The following is a 23,087-nucleotide window of genomic DNA, read 5'->3' as shown; positions in this document are numbered from 1 at the left end:
TTTGGAGTCACTTAGATGACTCCAGCAAGCTGTACCAAAAAAAAGAGAGAAAGGGAGGAAGGGAGAAAAGAAAGGAAGGAAGGAAGGAAGAAGAAAGGAGGAAGAAGAAAGCAGAAAAAAAGAAAAAAAAAATAAAGACTGTGGACAGGAAGCTACCATAGAAGGATAAGGTGATCTTTAAAATGACTTTTATTTCCAGGAGTGGCTGGGTGGCTCATTGGCTCAGTTGGTTAAGCATCCGACTTCAGCTCAGGTCATGATCTCATGGTTTGTGGATTTGAGCCCCACATTGGGCTCTGTGCCGATGGCTCAGAGCTTGGACCCTGCTTCTGATTCTCTGTCTCCCTCTCTCTCTGCCCTTCCCCTGCTCTTGCTCTGTCTCTCAAAAATAAATGTTAAAAAGTAAATAAAAATAAAATGACTTTAATTTTTAAAATCTGTGAATCTTATCATTGATTTTGTCACTTGTGATAATAGTATTGTAGTTATATAAGAAAGTATCCTTAATTTTGAGTGGCAGAAACTGATTAGGAAGTACAAGGGAAATGACATGAACTCTAGACTTGCTTAAAATACTTGAGCCAATAAATGAATACATAGTAGCAAGTTAAAAACAAAGGTAGCAAAACCTTGATGACTGTAGAATAAGGATGATGAGTATATGAGTCTCATTATAAAATATGTTCCACTTTGTACATGTTTATTATGTACCCACACACACATATAATTATAAGATCTGTAAGAGTCTAAAGTTTGTAAGAATGTGATTCCAAGATTCTATAATTACTTCTTTCTTACCACTTAATCTGTGCTTAAGAATAATGTAACCGTAAAAGAAATGAATGCATGACATTTTAAAAAATACATGAATAAAAAAAAAATACATGAATAGTTTCGTAATAAAAATCAGCACATACAATTAGGAAAATAAAAAATAGGGAAAATCGCATCTACACGTTCATCCTCCTGGCATAACCGATGTTAGCTCTTAGAGTTAGCCTTCTGGCATTGTTTTCATTGCTGCGCAAACATTTGGATTCTGCTTTATTTCTTGATGATATTATCAAGCACAGACTCTGTACTGGGTCTTGCATTGTGGCAGTATTACCTATCTAGCTGCTTTGATTTTACAATCTTCAATAAACCCTAAAGAGGGAAACCCGAAATGACAGCATTTTGCCCAGATGAAGTCATCCAATGAATTTGTCACTGGAGTGAGTGTCTTATTCATCCTTGTACTTGGGCATCTTGTAGTGCTAAGTATATTTCTAGTAACACAGGAATACAAGTGTTGGGGAGAAGGATAGGCAGAGACTTGGAAAGAGAAACAGAGACTGAGGTGGGGCTATTTAAAGTACTGCTTCTGATATTGCTTGCATATCATGACATCAGAAAGCCCTTTCTTCCTGAAATTCACATCCAGGCAAATTATTTTGAGGACTCTGGGTACCACACAGCCAAACTGGCTACACATCTTTGAATCTATCTGAGATCAATGCATTCCACACGCACTGAATCATAATCCCTAAGAGTAGAACTCAGGACTCCAGATTTTAACAGGCTTCCTGGAAAATTCTTGGTGACCAGTGTAGCACACATTTGATAAGGTATTGGGCAGCTATAGAAAGATGTTGGAATGGACTGAATCTTTCAGAAACAATTCATTGTGTTTAATATAGTCAAAAGGAAAGGAAAGTCTTAGATTTTAGATCTTTGATATCCATATTTTTTAAAGTAAGCATTAGTATATAATAAAGCTTTTAATGTAAATATTAGTAACCAATGATTTCCCAGTCAGCTTAAGCAATTAGGATCCACTCATTCTCCTTTGTGTCTGCTTATATGTGCACAAATAAGGCACAAATATCTCAGAATTTGCAGTTTCCTCATGCGCTATGTGGTTCCAAAATTCACTGGAAACAGCAAAGACCAAAAATAATACTGTTTCACCTGCTAACAGAGCTATCACAGGATGGAGAGAACATACTTAAGATGTCTTATGTCCTCATTTCACTTCTAACTGACCTCTGTCCACAAACATCCTTGCTTTTGGAGTTGGCAATATACTGAAATGTAGCAGATGCAAACTTGGAAAGAGAAATAAGCTTGAGCCTTGGCTCTGCCCTTTACTCTACAAGCTTTGGCAAGTGATGTATCCTTTCTAAGGTTTATCATCTTTTAAGTCGAACAATAGTTTTCACTGCGCAGGATTTCTAGAGAATTTAATAAGACAACTTATAGAAAACTGCCTGAAACAATAAGTGCTTAAGAAATGTTATTTCATCAATTGACACTCATTTTTTTTAACATTTATTTTATTATTTATTTTGAGAGAGTGAGCATGAGCAGGGGAAGGGCAGAGAGAGAGGGAGAGAGAGAATCCCAAGCAGGCTCTGCATGGTCAGTGCACAGACTGACATGAGGCTCCACCTCATGAACTGTGAGATCATGACCTGAGCTGAAATCAAGAGTCAAGACGTGTAATCCACAGAGCTATCCAGGTGCCCCTGTTGCTCATTTTCTTAATTCATGTCTTCTTAGATCTAAGTTTGCCTTTTTTTTTTTTTTTGGATAATCACATTTTCTGTTTCTTTTTATAGTAACACCGCTTTGTGTTGGAACCCATACTACGTATCCAAATTAAGTGAAATATTCCCAAGTAAAGCAACATAGTATCTTCAAAAATAAAAACAAAACAAAACCTTGAAGTTTGGAGCCATTGAAAGACTTGGGTTTAAGTTCCAGTGCTGTTGCTACTAATTATGTTTTGCTTGTTTGTTTTTGGTACAAGCTAATTTTCTCATCTGCAAAATGGGGATTATACTCCCTGTCTGTATGAAATTACTTTTGCTACTGTAACAAATTACCATGAATTTAGTGGCTTAATAAACAAAAATTCATCTTCTAATAGTTCTGGAGGTCAGATGTCTGGAATCCAGCTCCCTGGGCTAAAACCAAAGTATCAGCAGGACTGTGTTCCTTTCTGGAGGCTTTAGGGGATAATTCATTTCTTGGCTTTTTGCAACTTCTGGAGACTGCTTGCATTCCTTGGCTTATGAACCCCTTACACATTCAAAGCTCACCATGGCCAAATAAGTTCTCCACGTGTTAGGTTACTTTGACATTAGCCTTCTTTTCTCTTCTCCATTTCGAGACCCTTGTGAGTGCAGTAACACCCAGTTCATAGTCCAGGATAACCTCCCAATTTTAAGTTGTCTGATGAGCAACCATAATTCCATCTGTTACCCTGTTGCCTTAATTCTCTTTTGCCTATTCATGTAACATATGCACAAGTTCTGGGGATTGTGACCTGGCTATCTTTGGGGGGCAGGATTCTGCCCCTCGCAGTCACCTCATAGAGGAGTCTTAGGCTTTAATGAGAAGACGTAGGTGATGTTCCTCCCACAGTCGCTGGCAGATAAAATAACAGGTCCTGAAGATGAAGATGTTGATGGTAAAGATGATTTTTAAACATAAAAGTGTTTCCTTCTTTTGAAAGCAACTTTGCTTTTTACTGTAGCTGGATTTGCTGGATTTGTATATACCACAGTGAATTTCCCCCATGCAAAGATTCACTAGTTCAGTGCAGTGGCCCTTCCTTGCATGTGCAGTCCCTTTTGTAACACTAACAGTGGTGATTTGGAGGGAAATGGCCAGATAGAAGTAAAAGAAGAATGGAGATGAATGGGATTCAGTGTGAGCCTGATGGGTGCCATGTTGATTCTCCAAGTCTGAAGCTCTTTGGGCTGTACTAGACTCAGTCATTATTCTGATTAGAGTATATATACATTTTGCTTTCTGCTGTTTATTTTTAAATGTTATCAAGATTTTATTCATCAAGTTTTTAATGAAGCTCCTAAGATATAATTTCCCATAAGGATAGATCTCAAACAGTTAGGTCTTACATTTTAGGACACAAAAGTCATACTTCATAACAAGCAAAGCATTTCACCAATATAGAAGAAACTCATTTGGATCAGTGAAATATTAACAACATAGTTTTTATAGATTAATTATAATGAGTTTCATGTATGTGAAAACACACTAATAAATCAGACTACCAAGTGGTTACATCATTCAACATCTTTCCCCAAACTATCCCAATAATACCATTAAAAATGTCTATGATTTTTTAAATCATCTACTTTGAAGAATAGAAAAAAAAAATTATATATATATATATATATATATATATATATATACACACTCTAAGCATATACACAGCTTATGAATTACTGCCAACCCGTTCTTTTAAAAATAATTTACTAAATATAATTGTTCTATTCATAATACATCAGAATATCTGATAGACCATAATATATGGTCTTCATTTGCATGGGAGCCACATTGTACTTAGTAAGAGCAAAGTATATTTAATGCCAAATTATAAAAAGGTATGTGTTATCATAGACATAAGATTTTACTCATAAGTCCTCAGAAGCAAAAACAAGGGTTGGGAGTTTAGGGGACTTTATTGGTTTTCCTCTACCTTAATATGGTGCCCATCTTTTACCTCTTAGAGGTTTGTGTCCAAGCTTATTGCCTACTCTTGATTCTGGTACTCCTATTGCATTACTTTTCATGACACAATTCTCTGCAATGAGCATGATTTTTCATACTCATGTTCCACCGTTCCATAAAACTGCCCAAGGATACTCAGCACTCCTCTGCCTCTTCCCCATTTCCTATTTCACAGGAGAATGCTTCTTAGCCTATGGCTTCTGGGTATGTTTAGGCAATTGCATATGCGGCTGGAAGACTTGAATATGGGAGAAACTGCGGCTATTTCTCTTTCTCTCTGTGGTTCCTGGGGGCACCTCCAGGTCCTCTGTCAGCATTTGCCTCCACAGTCCCAGCTCTCCTGGCAATGTCCTCCGTGGCAGGTGGCCCCGATTTCTGAGCTCTTACGGTTCCACTTCTCCCTCTTGGTGTCCGTTGTCAAGTCTCCAATTTCTAGGTTCTCCCCTCACCTGTCCTTGATTCTTCCTCTTTTCCCAATTGCCTATGTTAGGTTTCTTTTCTTTTAAAAGGCCTACGTTAGTCTCTGGTTCTTGGATTACCTTGATATACCTGCCTCTTCTACACAGAAGATTATGGATTTGGGTATTAGCACTGGTAACAATACTCTCGTGTTTGTTTTTTTGTTTAATCTTTATTTTGGGATAATTGTAAGTTTTGAGTTACAGAGAATTCTGGTATGTCCCTCACCAGTTTTCCCCTAACGTTGACATTTTGTATCACCACAGTATGTTTATCAAAACTAAGAAACTGGCACTGATACAGCACTATAAACCCCAGACTTTATTCAGATTTCATCAGCTTTCCCATAGACGTCCCTTTTTCTCTTGTAGGATCCAGTCTAGGTATCAACCACATGATGTGTAGTCACCAAGTCTCCTTAGTTTACTCTTGGTTCTAATAGTTTCTGTCTTTCCTTGTCTATCATGACATTGACAGTTTTCAGAAGTAATGGCTCAGGTATTTTATAGAATACGTTTGAATTTAGGTTTGTCTGATGTTTCTCTCATGACTAAACTTCCATTAGAGTCGAGGGGTTGCAGAATATCACAGTGAGGTGCCCTTCCCAGTATATCATATTAGAAAATATGCGATGTACCTCATTGGTTAAGATATCCAGCAGGTTTTTCCATTGTTTGGTTACTGTTTCTCTCCTTTTCCATACTTGATTTTTGAATGTGGATAACTGAGTCTAGGGCATACTCATGATGAGGATAATTCAGCACCACTCCATGGAGGAAGATTATCTAGATAACTGTATTATTTGGAAATGTTGGTAAGCTATATTTGTCCATTCTCTCCCAATTTCTTAATTCAGTTCTTTATTTTTGTCAGTGTAGACTCGTGTCTAGTTATTTTATGCTCCAATTGTAATCTCTCAGTACTTGTTCTGGTGGCTATAAGGTTTAGCCACTCAGTCCTTTTGCGTTGGTTCTTGTGTCCCTTTGACCTGCCCCCATTTCTTTGTTTTGATCATTTCCTTACTTTCTGCCTGAAAATACATTCATTTTCATTGTATCTCTCCAGCCTCGGCTCTAGGGTCGGACATTTCTCTAGGACAGCTCGAAATTTTCAACTTTCCCCCTGCTTTTTGTGTCTTTCTCTATTACTTTTGTCAAAGGGTAAAATAATGCATTTGCTCACTCAGCAAGTATTTATTGAGTGACAGTTGTATACGAGACAATGGGCTTATTCTCTGTGTACCTGTTTCTGAACAGAACAAAATACAGCCTCAGCTTTCAAACAAGCAAAATAAATACACATGCTATGTGAGTCTGTGTGTGTGTGTGTCTCACACAAATCTTTAATTAAATAGCTTGGCTTCAGTTGTACATTATTGTATAGCAAAAACTACTGTGTCACAAGACAGTAGGAATTCGATGACAAGCTTTCCATGGGGCTAGGGCAATTAATTTCCTGTATGTTTAAGAAAATATTTGTTTTTTCCAGAAGAGCATATCCTCAAAACTAAAGATACAGATTACCAAATTCAGTTTGACAAACCAAGCCCCCTTGTAGTTCATGAGCAGAGAGAGAAGAGGCAGGTGTTTGTCCCAAGCATCTGTGTGTGTTTTGGAATTCACATGATAAATACCATGGCACAGGAACTGTCAGGCCTGATTAATACTTTACACTCACAGAGCATGTGCCTTGATCTATAGGCTTTATGCTTGCTGCGTGGGTCCCCGACAAGGCAGCCCTCAGCATCAGCCTCCCAGCAGCTCCCCCACTGAGTGCTTCTCCTCCATGTCATATGCTCAGTTGTCATCTTTGCTAAAGGATTTTCAGCTTGGAAAATAATTTGGTACAAGGATCAACTTGGGAAAGATGGAGAGCAATTTCCTTTGACTGCCCATGGCGGGGGGAGGGGGGGCAGTTTAAAACACACACGCAAAAGTCAGTATAATAATGCATGGCACAAAAGAACTGAGTAACTTCTTTACGCAGTGGAGTGATTAGTAGATTACACCATAGGGCCCCACACTGTCTTCCACCCTAAAAACTTACAGTAAAAGTAAACAGTAGTATAATTTCCGCGAAAGGACAACTGATTTTATGCAGTGGCAACCATGTAACACAATCCTAGTGGTTGCTGGATAAAATATGATGTGTTTGTGGGGCGCCTGGGTGGCGCAGTCGGTTAAGCGTCCGACTTCAGCCAGGTCACGATCTCGCGGTCCGTGAGTTTGAGCCCCGCGTCGGGCTCTGGGCTGATGGCTCGGAGCCTGGAGCCTGTTTCCGATTCTGTGTCTCCCTCTCTCTGCCCCTCCCCCGTTCATGTTCTGTCTGTCTCTCTCTGTCCCAAAAATAAATAAAAACCGTTGGGAAAAAAAAATTTAAAAAAAAATATGATGTGTTTGTCCAATAGTATGAAATCATAGATGATTAGTAAACAAAAAGAAGTAGAAATCTGATTCCAACATGTGGAGATAAGTAGGTACAGATACTCCACAAATATGGAAGAATGTACTTCAGTTCTTAACTAGAGTTCTTCTTTGAGAAGTGGGTTTAAGAGTGACTTTTGGGGCGCCTGGGTGGCTCAGTTGGTTGAGCTTCCAACTTAGACTCAGGTCATGATCTCATGGGTCGTGAGTTGGAGCCCCGTGTCGGGCTCTGTGCTGGCAGCTCAGAGCTTGGAGCCTGCTTCGGACTCTGTGTCTCCCTCTCTCTCTGCCCCTCCCCTGCTCACTCTCTCTCTCTCAAAAATAAATAAACATTTTTTAAAAAGGAAATTTCCTTCTAAATAATGAAATAATTATCATTTCTGATGCATTTCAAAATACCTGCTACAGGAAAGAATGTTTTACCAAAGATATGAAGAAATGTATCCTAGGTATTGTGTTGGATGAACTTCCTTTCTCCAAACCTTCTTTAAATATCACACTGAGTGTCAAGAATTAGCATCACTGGGAATTTTTTGTGAAGAATGTGGGCATATACCCAGGACATAGATGGTTGTGATAAAGAATAAAACCAGACCTGATTGTTTGGATATGGTTGGTTTTAACCAGGACCCGATAAAGCAATTAATTATGGGCCACTATATTATTGTTGTAGGACTGCTGGAATAAAATACTGTGAAGTGTGCTTAAAACAACAGAATCTTATTCCGTCAGTTCTGAAGGGTGGCAAGTCTGAAATCAAGGTGTTGGAGACACTGAAGGAGAATTTACCCTCTTCTGGGTTCGATGTTTTTCCACAACCCTTGATGTTCCTTGGCTTACAGATGTGTCATTCCAATCTCTGCCTCCGTCTTCCTGTGGTAGTCTCCACGACCTGTCTTCACATGGCCACTTTCTTATTTTTTTTTTTTTTAAATTTAAATGAGTATTTATTTTTGATGGAAAGAGACAGAGAGCAAGCAGGTAAGGGCAGAGAGAGAGGGAGACACAGAATCTGAAGCTGGTTCCAGGCTCCAAGCTGTCAGGGCAGAGCCCAACACGGGGCTGGAACTTAGGAACCGTGAGATCGTGACCTGAGCTAAAGTCAGACGCCCAACCAACTGAGCCACCTAGGTGCCCCATGACCATTTTATTGTAAGGACACCAGTCATACTGGAATAGGGACCCATCCTACTCCAGTATGACCTCATCTTAACTAATAACATCTGCAATGACCCTATGTTGAATAAGTTCACATTCTGAGGTACCAGAGGTTAGGACTTCAACATATCCTTTTGCTGTTAGCAGACACTTAAAAGAGATAGATACGTGGATCCCATCTGTTCAATTCACTTATTCTGAGATGGAGCCTGGACATGAGTATTAAAAGAAATAACCATTGTAATGTACAACACGATCTACAAGCCCCCTGTTGCAGACTAAGAGCCATCTGGATGGTGTCCCGAAGACAGTTTATATCTTTGCTTAATCGCAAACCCGTCATATGAAATGTGATTTAAATTTACAAAATAGATATTTTGTCAGTGGCTATTTTTCCCTCTACAAATGGCATTTTCTACCCTATTAAAGATTAACTACTTTTTTATTCAGAGAGTTCCCCAGTGGATTTACACCAGAATTTCATTCACCAGTGCTAATAATTCAGAGACATTCACATTTGAACATGGCCATGGGGGCAGTTATTGCTACCTCAAAATAAAGAACTTCTTTTATATGAAATGACCATATGCTTTCCATCACCCTTTCCTAATCCAGGAGAGTATCAATGCAAATGCTTATATTTTCCCTCCTTTGAAAGCCTCTATTTATAGCTTTTGTCTATTGGCATGTACGTGAGAAATCAGCACTGCCATTAACAGATGGATTAGGCTCAGCCACATTTCCCTTCTCACAGGCACTGTCTGCTTGGCATGTGGAGTTGCATTCCCTTGCTTGCTAATCTTCATGTGATGCAAGACAGCTCCCATCCCCCTCTTAATTTCCTTTAGTTCCAGGAACTATTTGTGAGCCAGCTGTACCAAGTCCTGCACAATGTAGCTTGACTTCCTGAGTTCTGATTTTGAATCCATACATAAAGACAAGGACACTGACCAGTTTCACCGTTAGGGAAGGTGGGCTGCTGTTGATGTGGAAGACTGCCCAGCAGATCAAGATAGAACATCATTTTCAAAGGAGAAAGTCTTTTGTGGAAATTGTTAGACTTCTTTGCAGAAGCAAACTTTTCATTGTTTTTACATTCACTTAACTTTTCCTGCTGTTTGGGCACTTGGCTAGTCAATAATAAAAGCATGTATCTGCCCATATTCCCCATTCTTTTAAAATGTTTATTTGTTTTGGGGTGCCTGGATGGCTCATTCATTTAAATGTCCAACTTCAGGGGTGCCTGGTTCGCTCAGTGAGTTGAGTGTCTGACTTCGGCTTAGGTCATGATCTCACGGGTTATGAGTTCGACCCTCACGTCGGGCTCTGTGATGACAGCTCAGAGCCTGGAGTCTGCTTCGGATTCTGTGTCTCCCTCTCTCTCAGCCCCTTCCCTGCTCACGCTCTGTCTCTGTCTCTCTCAAAAAAACACAAACATTTAAAAAAAATTTTTTTTAAAGTTTATTAGTTTAGGGGAGCCTGGGTGGCTCAGTCAGTTGAGGATCTGACTTCAGCTAAGGTCATGAAATCATGTTTCATGAGTTTGAGCCCCTCATTGGGCTTGCTGCTGTCAGCACAGATCCTGCTTCAGATCCTCTGTCCCCCTCTCTGCCCCTGCTCTGCTCACATGCATGCTCTCTCTCTCTCTGTCTCTCAAAAATGAATGAACATTAAAAAAAAAAGGTTATCAGTTTACCATTAACTAGTTCATAAGTTAACTATATGCCATAATCTGTGGTGTTAGATCCTCCCAGAATTAATCAGAATAATGCCCCCTCTGCCCAGATGATAATGGCCAGGTGCTACAGAAGTGGTTTTTTTCAGTCATCAAATAGTCCAAGTTGGACAAGTGTGATCAGGGAGTGGCTTCCTTCCCTGCAGTGACTCAGGGATCCAGGGTCTACCCATCTCATGTCTCAGCCTTCCCCTAGGGTGTCGTCATCATCATCACCATCTACATCCAGTAGGTAGAAGTGATTTAAAAAAGCATGAAGAACACATATGCTAGGCTTAGCCTAGAATTGACTTATCTTTTTTCACTCCTACTTTATTGTTGAGACTCAGTCTCATGGAAGATGTCTCTGCAAGGGATGTGGGAAATGTAGTCTCACTGTGCACTTTGGAAGAGGAGGGAAGTGGGAAGTTTGGGGAAAAGGAAAGACAGTGTCCTACAACTGAGTTTTTAAAAGTCTTCTGTGTGACCTAAAGTTGGATTCTCCTTTTTCTCTGTCTTTAACATTTGATTCAAATGAAGGCATTTCTACTTACCTTTCGTATAATAACCATAGCTATTAGCCACAACTAACAGACTGTTTATTGGGACTTCCTGTTACTCCAGAGCAATTGGTTCTAAGCATTTTAATAAGTTTTCCTATTTAATTGCAAGAGGCAGGACTTTTTCAAGAAGAGTAGCCACGGTAGAGAGGGCTGTTATAGCTCAGAACATTAGTCTGATTAATTCTGGGATGATCTAACATCATGCTATGGCAAAGTACTGCCAATAGGCTACACCTGGCCTGTGTCTGTTTATGTAAATAAAGTTTTATTGTGACACAGGCATGCTTACCCATTTGTATAGTGTCTGTGGCTGCTTTAATTCTTCAACAGCAGAGTTGGATTTGCCAGTGGATACCGTATGGCCTGACCTGGATGATGTTTACATGTCCTTCACAGGAAGTTTTTTGGCTGCTGATTATATCATTGATCTTCAAACAGGGTTGTTAAGAACCTAGAGGTGCTTGGGTCCACCATGCAGGATTTGGGAGATGTAACTAGTGGGATGATGAGTCCACACATCCCTTCTAAAAGGGCAGCTCCAGCTTGACCTTATCTCTCTGTAGGGTTCTCTATAAACTCCAGTTAGGGAAATTCAAGTTTGGAATTGATTACACAAAACCATTCATGTCCATAATGGGAAGGACGTGGATCCTGATCTTCCTCCATGGAGGAAGCCTTAGAAAGTCACCTTAATCTAGGTGGCATAGGCCCGTCTAAAGGCATGAATTTCCAGGTAGGAGTCACAACATTCTTACACTCATTCATTCAAAAACATTTCTTGAATGCTTTGTATGTGTTCCAGGTGCATAACATAAGACAGGGCACATCACAAACAAGGTTTTAACTCTCAGGGAGCCTATAGTTTGATGGAGGGGAGGCAGATGATAGACACAGCATGGATGTTTTATGTAGTCTTAGCTGGAGGGAATAAGCCAAGACAGTGGATAGTGAGTGATAGAGTCCTCTGTTATTTAGGAAGGTCAGAGAATGTATCCCTGAGGAGGTGACCTGAATCTGGATAAGGATAGAAAGTAACATGGTTATCTGAAGAGTGTCAGGGCAGCTGTAGCAGCAAAAATGAAGCTTTACAAATATTAAGGTGGCTTTCCAAACATCATTCTATGCAACTTTCCAGAAGTGTTTCTCTTTGCACGCCGTTTCATCTTTTGGTGCATGCTGTGTCTTGCATGTGCATCAAGGAGGTTCACCTTGATTTTCCTGTCTACCTGGCAAATACTTCCTCATTGTCATGTCATTGTCATATCAAAGACTGAGCTCAAATGGAGCAACCTTTGTGATGCTTCTCATTGTTCTGGGTAGGATTGCCATTCACTCCTTTTCTTCCTCTGTATCTTGAATGTCTGTGTTCCCAGTGTTGTATTTGTGTTGTGTTTATGTGAACAAAGGAGAGGGATAGTTGGGTCTGACTCTCTGTCTTCCCTCAAGGCATCCTGTGTAGTGACCTTTCATCACGATACTTAATGATTACTGAATGTGACCATTTGTATCCCTTAGAAAGAGAAAATTATAGCAACAAAACCATTGATTATAATTGATACTATTTCCTCAACATTTACTTAGAACACTGTTCCAAGTGCTTAACATGTGTAAACCCATTCAATATGTACAGTAACCCTACAAATTAGAGGCTATTATTATTTTTGGAAGAAGACACTGAAACACAGGAAGTTTAGAGTAATGTGTCTGGAGCTTCAACCTCATAAGATTAAAAAACAAAATTCAACTGAGTAGATTTAAAGATCTAATTTTCACTCAGCAGTTTATGAATGCAGGCAGCCTCCCATCTCCCAGATAGAATGGAGCTCTGAGGAGCAAAATGGAAGACTTTTTTAGGCAGAAGGTGGTGGGCGTGGAAGTTATTATAGCAAAAAGTAGATTGTTTCAGGAAGGTTACCTTCCTTTGGGGAAATGAAGGGGTCTGTCGGGTAGGCGAGCTCTCTGTGCTGACCAGGCTACTCCAGACTGACTGGTTAAAGGTCACATCCTGTGAGAGGCTGAAACTGTAGTAAGGTTAGGTATGAAGTCCTGGTTTGCTGGTGTGGGCTTATAGCACAAATGGTGACTCCATTTGGGGCCTCTTGTCTTTTTAAAAATAATAATAATTTGGGGCGCCTGGGTGGCGCAGTCGGTTAAGCGTCCGACTTCAGCCAGGTCACGATCTCGCGGTCCGTGAGTTCGAGCCCCGCGTCAGGCTCTGGGCTGCTGGCTCGGAGCCTGGAGCCTGTTTCCGATTCTGTGTCTCCCTCTCTCTCTGCCCCTCCCCCGTTCATGCTCTGTCTCTCTCTGTCCCAAAAATAAATAAAAAAAAAAATGTTGAAAAATAATAATAATTTTAATACATAAGCAGAATGTTACCACTAAGCATTTAATGTGGGTTGTTGTATTCAGTGCTCACATAGCCCTCTGATGCAAGTACTGTTAGGATGCTCATTTCGTAGAGGAGAGAATCAGGATGCAGAAAGGTTAAATAACTTGCCCAGGAACTCATGGCTACTGCCTGGCAGACTTGTGGTTCAAATCCATGTGGTTCCCGAATCCTGGTCTTCAACCTCACACTTGAATGTGGTGTGTTGGCCCCACATAGGGAAAAGAAAGCCCGCACCAACACATTCTATGGCTGACCACTCAAGGTGAACATTCAGCAGAATCCTCCAATGTTGTATCCTTGGAGCCGCTTTGTGTGCTGGGAGCAGCTGCATTGTGCTTCTCTTGATGGAGAATTCACCACCCGGAACACTGTGTTTGCTCCTGCTATTGTCCTCCCATTACATGAGGGATGAGCCCAGCCGTCCACAAGAGCAGAGTTATAGGGTGAGAACACAACACAGAGAATGCAGGAAGATTATTTATACTCCAGAGTGCCAGGCTGAAAGACGGTATATGAGGAGCTTCATCATTTCCCAGGGATTCAAGGAGAACAGTGGACAGGGGCAGTAGAGAGCTTCCCAAGGGTCAGGGTTGCATACCAATTAAAATGACTTCCAGACACTTAACACGCATGGCACTTAGCTAGAGACAAGGGAAGGGAAAACAACTTCTGATGTTTTGTGCCTCTGTTCCCTTAAGCAGAGAGGCAGCCTGTCTAACACTGTTGTTAACCACACAACTCCAGTGATTTCAGGTTCCGTGATAATGAGTTGGTGGCCTCATCACTCTGGCTGGCATATCTTGATACAAGGGAACATATTCAGTCCAGTCTGACTCCTTAAATAGCTATGCATGCCAAGCATCCCATGAAAGGTGGGGAGGGCTTGCCGATGTAACTGTTTTCTGCAGTCCAGTTTGTGAAACTATATCAGTTACAGTTCAACCAGTTCTGTAATAACCTCTTTTCCCATTAAATTTATGGCGTTGTGCTTAGTTAAGGCTCCTTAGGTTAGAGTAGATAGAACTCTTAACTTGGCTCAAGCAAACGCAAGGAAAATACAAAGGATTTCTTTATGCTCATGAAACCAGGGAGTTTAAGGGTAGGACTGGCTTTTTGGCAAGCCTAGTCATTGGGCAACATTGCAAACCTCTGTGTCTCCACTTCTCCCACCTACTTTCAGTTTTGTTGGTTTCATTCTCAAGGTTATCTGCATATGCTCACTGGAAACTCTACACTGACACGTATTAGTTTCCTGGGGCTGCTCTAATAAGTTGCCGCAAACTGATGGTTTACAAGAGAAATGTATTCTGTCACAATTAGAGAAGCCAGAAGTCTGAAATCAAGTTGTTTATGGGGTTGATTCTTTCTGATGGCTCTGAAGAAGTCTTCCTGATATCCATCTTTCCTACCTTTTGGTGGCACCCTGGGCTTCCCTTGGCTTGTAGCCCCATCACCCCAACCTCTGCCCCTGTTGTCACACGGCCTTCTCTATGTGTCTCTGTGCCTCAAATTTTGTTCTCCTTTCTCTAATCAGGACACTGGTCTTTGGATTTAGTATCTACTCTTACTCCAGGATGGTCCTATCTCAAGAGCCTGAACTTAATGGCATCTGCAAAGACCCTTTCCCAAGAAGGTCACATTCACAAGTACCAGGGTTAGGACTTGGACAAATCTGGGGGGGGTGGCACAATTCAACCCACTACACATACCTATATATCAACCCCAATGCAAACCAAGCAAATCTCAGAAGGCCTGGGCTACTAATGCTCATTAGCTCTGATCACCTGGCTTAAGGAATAAATCCACTTCTGTGCTAATCACTGCAGCTAGAAGGACTCCGTGCTCTTGCTGGCCAGTCTGAGGACGTGTGCTGACTCTAAGTAAAGCTCATACCAGTTTGAAGAACACACAGATCAGACAGAACATCTTGAGGGACACTTAACAAAGAAGATGAGCACTCATTTAATGTGAATAGGTTGATTAAAAAAAATAACTGAAGGTCTGAGAGAAAGTCATTTTGGAAGACGTCACATAAAGATTCTATATACTGTTGCAAAGTTCATGTTGGCTACTGGGGCTTGCCTCGTTTTCAGCCCGTTACGCGACCCATGACTGGTACAATGGCGAGTGGGTGTCTGTGTGGAATGGGAACATTTCTAGAACATTTTAATCTTTTAGTGAGTCATTGGCACATTGTAGGTATCCCTTAAGGAATTTTTTGAATGAAAGGATGAAAAAGTAAATGAACATATGAATACAAAATAATAAAAGCATGAATGAATGAATAAGTGAATGGGCATTCAATGCCCCTGTCTCTCCTTCTGAGTTTCCCTTTTTCAAAAATCATTCTTGGATTTTTGACTTTTCTTTTTTAAAACACAATTATGATCCTCAATGTCATTGATGTGCTTAAAGCCTGCAGGACAGTTCTGGGCACAGAGCAAACATGGAATTCAGTTTTTGTTGTTTTTGTCCATGTTGTTATTCTGTGAAGCTGGGCAAGGCAGTGGACCCTGAGAAGATGCTAGTTAATACATTTAATTCTCTATGGGCCTCTTTCTTTAGACTCTTTTCCATTTTTAAACAAATTAAAGGAACAGCTGTTTAAATGGAAATAGCTACTTCACTGCCACATCTTTAGCAAGCTCCTTTAACCAAATGTATTATTTGATGACTTTTGTCAGTCTGCTGCTTACATGTATTTATTAAGCACCTTATCCCAGGCAGTGTTATGGGGACTGAGCATGTTGGTGAACTAGCAAAGGCTTCCCCACATCCGTACCTCCCCCCAACAGCTTACATTCTAGTACAAAGAGATCAAAAGATAACATGCAAACAAATTAAGCTAATAAATATGAGATCACTGGGGAAGAGGGAGGGGGTCCTTTGTAAAGGAAGCAGAGCTGACCTGAATTTTGAAAGCTGGTGTTTGTGGCTGTGTGATGAGTGGGGAACAGAGACCACAGCAAGAGGGGCAATGAAATCTAAATTACAAGGAAGGTGTCCGGTTGTTAGTTTCATGTGGTGACTGATAATGATTCCATGCTGCATATTGCTATGTGGAAATTCTATTCTGTGACCCATCTTACAGTCATGTACCATGGAAAAGGAAGATATGGGGGAAAATGGCAAATAAATAGAAGTATGCAAAGGAATGCAACTTGTATGTGATATAGGAGATAAGTAGTGTATTTGGCCAATATGATTACTTTCTTTCCTCTGGAGCAAGCCAGGAAAAGACACTGTGGGTCAGTGAAATGTATGATTCCTTCTTTTACAAAGCTACGTGTGTAGTCTGTCTTCTGAATTCTTAAAGGGAAGAAAAGAGCCTGTCCCTTGCCTACTTGAAATTCTTGGCTATTTTTCTGGTTTTGGTGAGATCAGGATTTTTGCAGGGCTGTAGCCTTTATTATATCTGTTGGGAGGCTCAGAAATGAGTGATGATGTTGAATCAACTGTGGACCTTCTGGAGCTCTTATAATGCATTCCACAGACCTGAACACCTTACCTTCTACCCACTTTGGTTCCAGCCACAGTGATGTTCTCTGCCTTGGGGGTTAGGACATCTTTACTTTGAATGATTTTTATCAGACCATCTTTATTTCAGAAGTAGCCACAGGGCAACTGTGTTTTGTTTTGTTTCATTTTATTTTATTTTATTTTATTTTATTTTATTTATTTATTTAAATTAAAAAATATATATTCTTATATTAATTTACTTCTGAGACAGAGAGAGACAGAGCATGAGTGGCAGAAGGGCAGAGAGAGAGGGAGACACAGAATCAGAAGCAGGCTCCAGACTCTGAGCTGTCAGCACAGAGCCTAATACAGGGCTCGAACCCACAAACCGCGAGATCATGACCTGAGCCAAAGTTCGTTGCTCAACTGACTGAGCCACCCAGGCACGCCTTATTTATTTAATTTTTAATTATTTTAATGTTTGTTATTTATTTATTTATTTACTTATTGAGAAAAAGAGAGAGAGAGATACAGAACACAAGCAGGGAAGGAGCAGAGAGAGGGGGAGACAGAATTCTAAGCAGGCTCCAGGTTCTGAGTTGTCAGCACAGAGCCCTATGCAGGGCTTGAACCCATGAACCATGAGATCATGGCCTGAGCCAAAGTTGGGCGCTTAACCAACTGAGCCACCCAGACATCCCAGGGCAACTATGTTTAAAATAAAAGTGAAGAAAAATGTGTTTTGTTCTTGTTATTTGTTTGTTTTGGTAAATTTTGTGCCATTTTTCTTGAGGTCACTGAAAACTCCTGGAGATGATTGTAGAACCGTGACAGGAGAAGGGAAGTGGGTTTCCTCCTACTATTCAAATGTCAAGCCCATGGGGGTAATTTTTAAATAAATTTTTTAATTAAATGAACAGACACTTTTCCAAAGAAGACGTCCAAATGGCTAACAGACACATGAAAAAATGCTCAACATCACTCATCATCAGGGAAATACAAATCAAAACCACAATGAGATACCGCCTCACACCTGTCAGAATAGCTAATAATAACAACTCAAGCAACAATGGATGTTGGCAAGGAGGAAGAGAAAGAGGAACCCTCTTGCACTGTTGGTGGGAATGCAAACTGGTGCAGCCACTCTGGAAAACAGTATGGAGGTTCCTCAAAAAATTAAAAAGAGATCTACTCTACAACCCAGCAATTGCACTACAAGTTATTTATCCAAAGGGTACAGGTATGCTGTTTCAAAGGGGCACATGCACTCTAATGTTTATAGTAGCACTATCAACAATAGCCGAAGTATGGAAAAAGCCCAAATGTCCTTCGACAGATGAATGAATAAAGAGGGTGTGGTGTGTGTGTGTGTGTGTGTGTGTGTGTGTATACACACACCACAATGGAATATTACTTAGCAATCAGAAAGAATGAAATCTTGCCATTTGCAACAATGTGGTTGGAATTGGAGCGTATTATGCTCAGTGTCTGATTCTTGATTTTGGCTCAGGTCATGATCTCACAGTTCATGGATTTGAGCCCCTCATCAAGCTCTGTATTGGCAGTGAGGAGCCTGCTTGGGATCCTCTCTCTCTGCCTCTTCCCTGTACACTTTCTCTCTCTCGGTCTCAAAATAAATCAACTTAAAAAAAAAAAAAAAAAAAAAAGAACGACCCCAAGGAGCATCCTCTTCTTCTAAGAAGCTACCTCCTGTGGGTAGTGGGGGAGAGGCACGTTCCAAAAACAGCTTCATAATCCATTATTTTCCTGCAGTTGGGTTAGTGCTAACCTGAGAAGTACAGGTAACCAAGGCAGTTTAAATTAGGAAGACTCGAAAACAACAGAGTTTGAGTCCTAGTGGATGCTTGCCAACAAAAATAATAATTTGAATATTGAATGAATGAATGAATGAATACATGTGTAGTGTGTACACATGCCCAATAAGAATCTTCCTGTAGCCAAGTGACCAGTTATAAAGTGAAATATGAAATTGTGGATCGTTTCCTTTCTAGAGTATTTCTGATACAACTACAAAAGTCCCCGCCACTCGCCCATGTGTGGTTTCACATTCCCTGGTTCCAGTTACTGGCAGTCAACTGGGACCAAGAAGTAATTGATCCTCCCTCTGAGGTCTTATAGGAGGGTCATCAATGGCCTAACATTAGGTCACAACACATATATCATTCCCCTCACTGCATCTCATCACGCAGGCATTTTATCATCTCACATCATCACAAGAAGAATGAGTACAGTAGAGTCAGGTATTTTGAGAGGAGCAGCATTCAAATAACTTTGATTACACTACATGGTTACAGTTGTTCTATTTTATAATTAGGTATTGTTGCTAATCTCTGGCTATGCTAATTTAGAAATTATACTCTATCACAGATGTGTATACAGAAAAAAATAAATGTAGGGCTGAGGACTTTCCGTGGTTTCAGGCATCTCCTGGGAGTCTTAGAATGGCTCTCCCGTGGATAAGGGGAGACTACTATAAGTCACTTTGTTAGAACCTTAACACAGTGTTCTTTCTTTCTTTGTTGTGTTTCTGGTACTTACTCTCATGCTTCCTAGTTTCTCTCCAACTGTGGTAGAAGCCAGTCTCATCACAGTTTTCAGAACTGCGTGGTTTTCAAAAAAAAAAAAAAAATGCAGAGCAATCTGCCTTATCAGTATCTCTTCCAATTAATGTAATCTTGTTTCTGTTATTTCCACCATATTTTTCAATCCAGCGAGCCTCATTACATTTGCAAGTGCATTAAATTAGAGCCTCTATAGAAGGAGAATGATGATTATCAGCTAATTTAATTATGTTTCTACATTTGCAGCATTTAATGATGTCTGCCATTGTTGTTGGGAATTCTTACATTGGCTCTAGGTAGAAATTAGCACTGATCCCATGTAAAGTTTATGTTATCAGATAAAACTTGACAGCTCATTGAGGTGCATGTTCAGTAATTTTTGAATCTAATCAAAATTGATTTATGTGCAATCAAATTACAGAAATAAAGAAACAGCTTCATATAATTTAAGTCTCTGATTATAGTGTTCCCTGCCTCTGAAGTCACACCGATGTGTGTCTTTTCGTTCTGTACCAACATTTCATCAAGGTCTAAAACTGGTTTTTTTCTTCTTCCTTCTCCTTTTTTTTAGTTTTTAAATTACATAGTGTTTCAGTACTCCTGACCTTCCGATATAGATTGGATTGGACATTTATGCCCCGTGAGTTTTGTTTCCTGTTCAGCACATGTTGTCTGGGTGTCATGTCGTGTTGGGCACTGGCTCCCCGCCCTAGAAGGCTGGCTCACTCCTCAGAGTATCAGGGAGGGTCTGTGAGAACATAGCAGTGCTTGTCCAGGAGTGGGGTGTTGAGGATGCAAGGAGCTGATTCATCATTTTCTTCCTTCCTTATAGACGTTCAACCTAGGGAAGAAAAAGTACAGAATCCCAATAGCCATTAAAGTACAGAATTCAGTTTATCTACTCATGAAGCTTCATTGGAAAATGGTGCTTTTTATATTTGTTTGGCAGTCATTTAACAGTTATGTTAATTTAACAGTTGTGGCAGATATAATCTGAAGGACTTCATACTAACAAAACCCCACTAAAACATCACAGTAACCTGAAAGCAAACTATTATTGTCCTCCCTACCCCCCATGTTAAAGATGAGAAACCGAGGCATAGAAGGCTGGACTATTTTGCTCATGGCCACCAATCTGGAATGTGGATGAACCAGGATTGCAGTGTACCTGGTCTGGCTGCAGAGTCTTCTGTACTTCTATGCTGTTGCTTTTGCCCAAGATGAAATTGGCTGTCTGTCACCCAGCCCCCTGTATCCCTACAACCACATCTAGACTTTCAAACTGGTTGAGCAGTGTAGCAGGCATTGGTACACCTCTCACACAGAGGAATGAGATTCAGAGAGACAGAGAATAAAAGCTGGCCTCTAGAAGGTGGGGCCCTGGAACCTGCCCTAGGTGTGCTTACCTGCCCTAGGTGAGTTTAGGAATCAGAGATCAAAAGAAAAACATGTGTTGTTTGGAGGTATGAGGCAGAGAGAGGAGAAAGAGATACAGAGAGGAGCTCAACAATCAGAAAAGCCCTTCCAGTCTGCAGTGAGTTTGCTTCCCCAAACACTTCTTAAAAAAATTTTTTTAATGTTGATTTATTTTTGAGAGGTGGGGGGAGGGGCAGAGAGGAAGACACAGAATCTGAGGCAGGCTCCAGGCTTGAGGCTGGCAGCACAGAGCCTGACACGGGGCTCAAACTTACAAACTGCAAGATCATGACCTGAGCCAAAGTGGATGCTTAACTGACTGAGCCACCCAGGTGCCCCAAACACTTCTAACACAGTAGAGGGTTGGAGTAAGTCCCTAGTCTGTGGGACATGGAGGTATATGCACCAAGGAATGAGAAGGTGGGAATTTGTTAACCCCTAGACTGAATCTTAAGAATCCATGACATGGGGAAGATGAAGTAAATTTTTGTACAAACAAGCAGCACCTTCTAAAACAAAGGCATGGTAGAGGGAAGGGCCAAGCATTCCATGAAGCTGGAAGGAGGGTGGTAATTTGGTGGAAGATGAAGCTAGCCAAAGTTTGAACAGACAGGTGTGTCTCACAAGGCAGGGATAATGTTGGAATTAAGTTGAATGTGTCTCAGTGTGAAAGGAGAACATTCACAGGAAACATTAGACATTCTGTAATACTGAGAAGCTTAAAACAGTCACTCCCTACAGTAGTGATTATCCTCAACCTTTTTCTGTTCAAGGCCCATGCTAAACATCAGTAAACTTGACAACAGCGATAAAAACATAATTGTTGCTGCAATGTGCACTGTCTCCGAGTGTTCATAAAGGCATCGGTGGGTCACACTGTTTAAACATAAATGTGTAGGAGCCTGGTCAGGCAGCCGTCTTTGTTCATGAGGCAAAGTTCCCCCAGTCTCTGGTTCTGATTCTGGTAGACCAGATGTCATTCTGGGGTATCAGTTGAATGCTAACAGTCTGCCTTTTACAGTTTATATATCTTACTCAGCTCACTGTTCTCTCTGGAGGACAGACTTTTAAGAATGTATGCTCAGTAGTAATGGAAGTATATTTTGTATGTTGTTCAAAATTTGGCAGCCTTCCCATGAAGAGTTCATTGATTGTAGACTGCCAGGGTGCTACTGAGATTGGAGTATGTTCTAATAGCGGGGTGTGATTTTTCTGTGGTATATGGATAAGCCCTGTGTTGTAATTTTTTCCAACATCTTATTTTTCAGAAAAGATGAAAGAATCATGAACACTCATATACCCACCAGCAAGATACTATAATTAACATTTTAACCTATTTGTTTTATCACATAATCTATTCATCTATCCATCACCTGTCCGTCTCATATTTGGTTTTTATGCATTTCAGAATGAGTTGTCAACACTTATACCCTCTAACCTTAAACATGTTAGGATGCAGATCTTTAATAAGAGTTCACTATATACTTTTTTTTGAGGTAAAATTGATTTATATTGAAATATACACATCTTAAGTGTACCATTTGTTGACAGTTCACCAGTGGGTGCACTTGTGTGACATAAACCTCTGTGAAGATATAGAACCATCATTTCCAAAAAGTTTGGATACATGTGGTTTGCATGCATATTAGAAGAATAATTTACATATTACATTACATGGATAGTTTAAATTAAAAAGTGAGTATGTGTGTGTATATGTATGCATGTGTAGATATGCATGTCTGTGTATAATTTGTAGTGGCTAAATGGTACATGTGGTATGCAGAAATGGCAAAAATTGGGGAGTGTGCAATGATGTGCCTGCATTTGGCAATTACAGGCCTAGGGAAGAGGTAACCTGATCCTATTAGCAGTGTCTTCAGAAAGAACATGAGCATATAAAACGTGCAAGGCTACATTGATGTAATGTCCACGATGAATGGAAGGAAACATAGTGTTACTTGTCTAATTGAGGACGTTTAACGACTTTTTGCTCCAAGAGTACCAACGGTTATAATTTTTCAAAGTCAGCCTTGATTTACGTTTTACTTTTTAAGTACTCGTACTGTCACAAAGACTTAAGTTGGGATCCGCTGTCTTGGTTTAAAAAAATAGGTTATGCTTTTCTCTTTTGACCCCGAAACATGTAGATGAAAATCAGCATTAATTGGCAGGATGAACAAGGGTGGGGAAGGTGGGTGTCTGGCTGCAATATTCTTAGAGTATTGAGAGAGATGCTCACAGCCCCTTAACTGGGGATGACACCTCGATTTTAATTAACAGCAGGTGAGTCTTGTGTTCAGCCATTTGACATTTTAGGTGGATCACACAATAGCCTTTCCTTTGAACCACATTTATTTCTAGCTTAATTAGTCCTTCTGAGATAGCCTTGCTATTAGCAACAGC

At 40.4% G+C, this 23,087-nt stretch overlaps 1 protein-coding gene across 28 annotated transcripts in view; it reads left to right on the top strand.

Annotated features, from left to right (window-relative positions):
* RBFOX1 (RNA binding fox-1 homolog 1) overlaps window positions 1–23,087 on the top strand; it is a 2,070,746-nt gene that overhangs the window by 1,101,442 nt on the left and 946,217 nt on the right. The window lies entirely within an intron of this gene.

This window comes from Neofelis nebulosa, chromosome 18 (genome assembly GCF_028018385.1).
Source record: "Neofelis nebulosa isolate mNeoNeb1 chromosome 18, mNeoNeb1.pri, whole genome shotgun sequence".
NCBI classification, from domain to species: Eukaryota; Metazoa; Chordata; class Mammalia; order Carnivora; family Felidae; genus Neofelis; species Neofelis nebulosa.
This window is presented reverse-complemented; position numbering and strand designations above follow the sequence as displayed.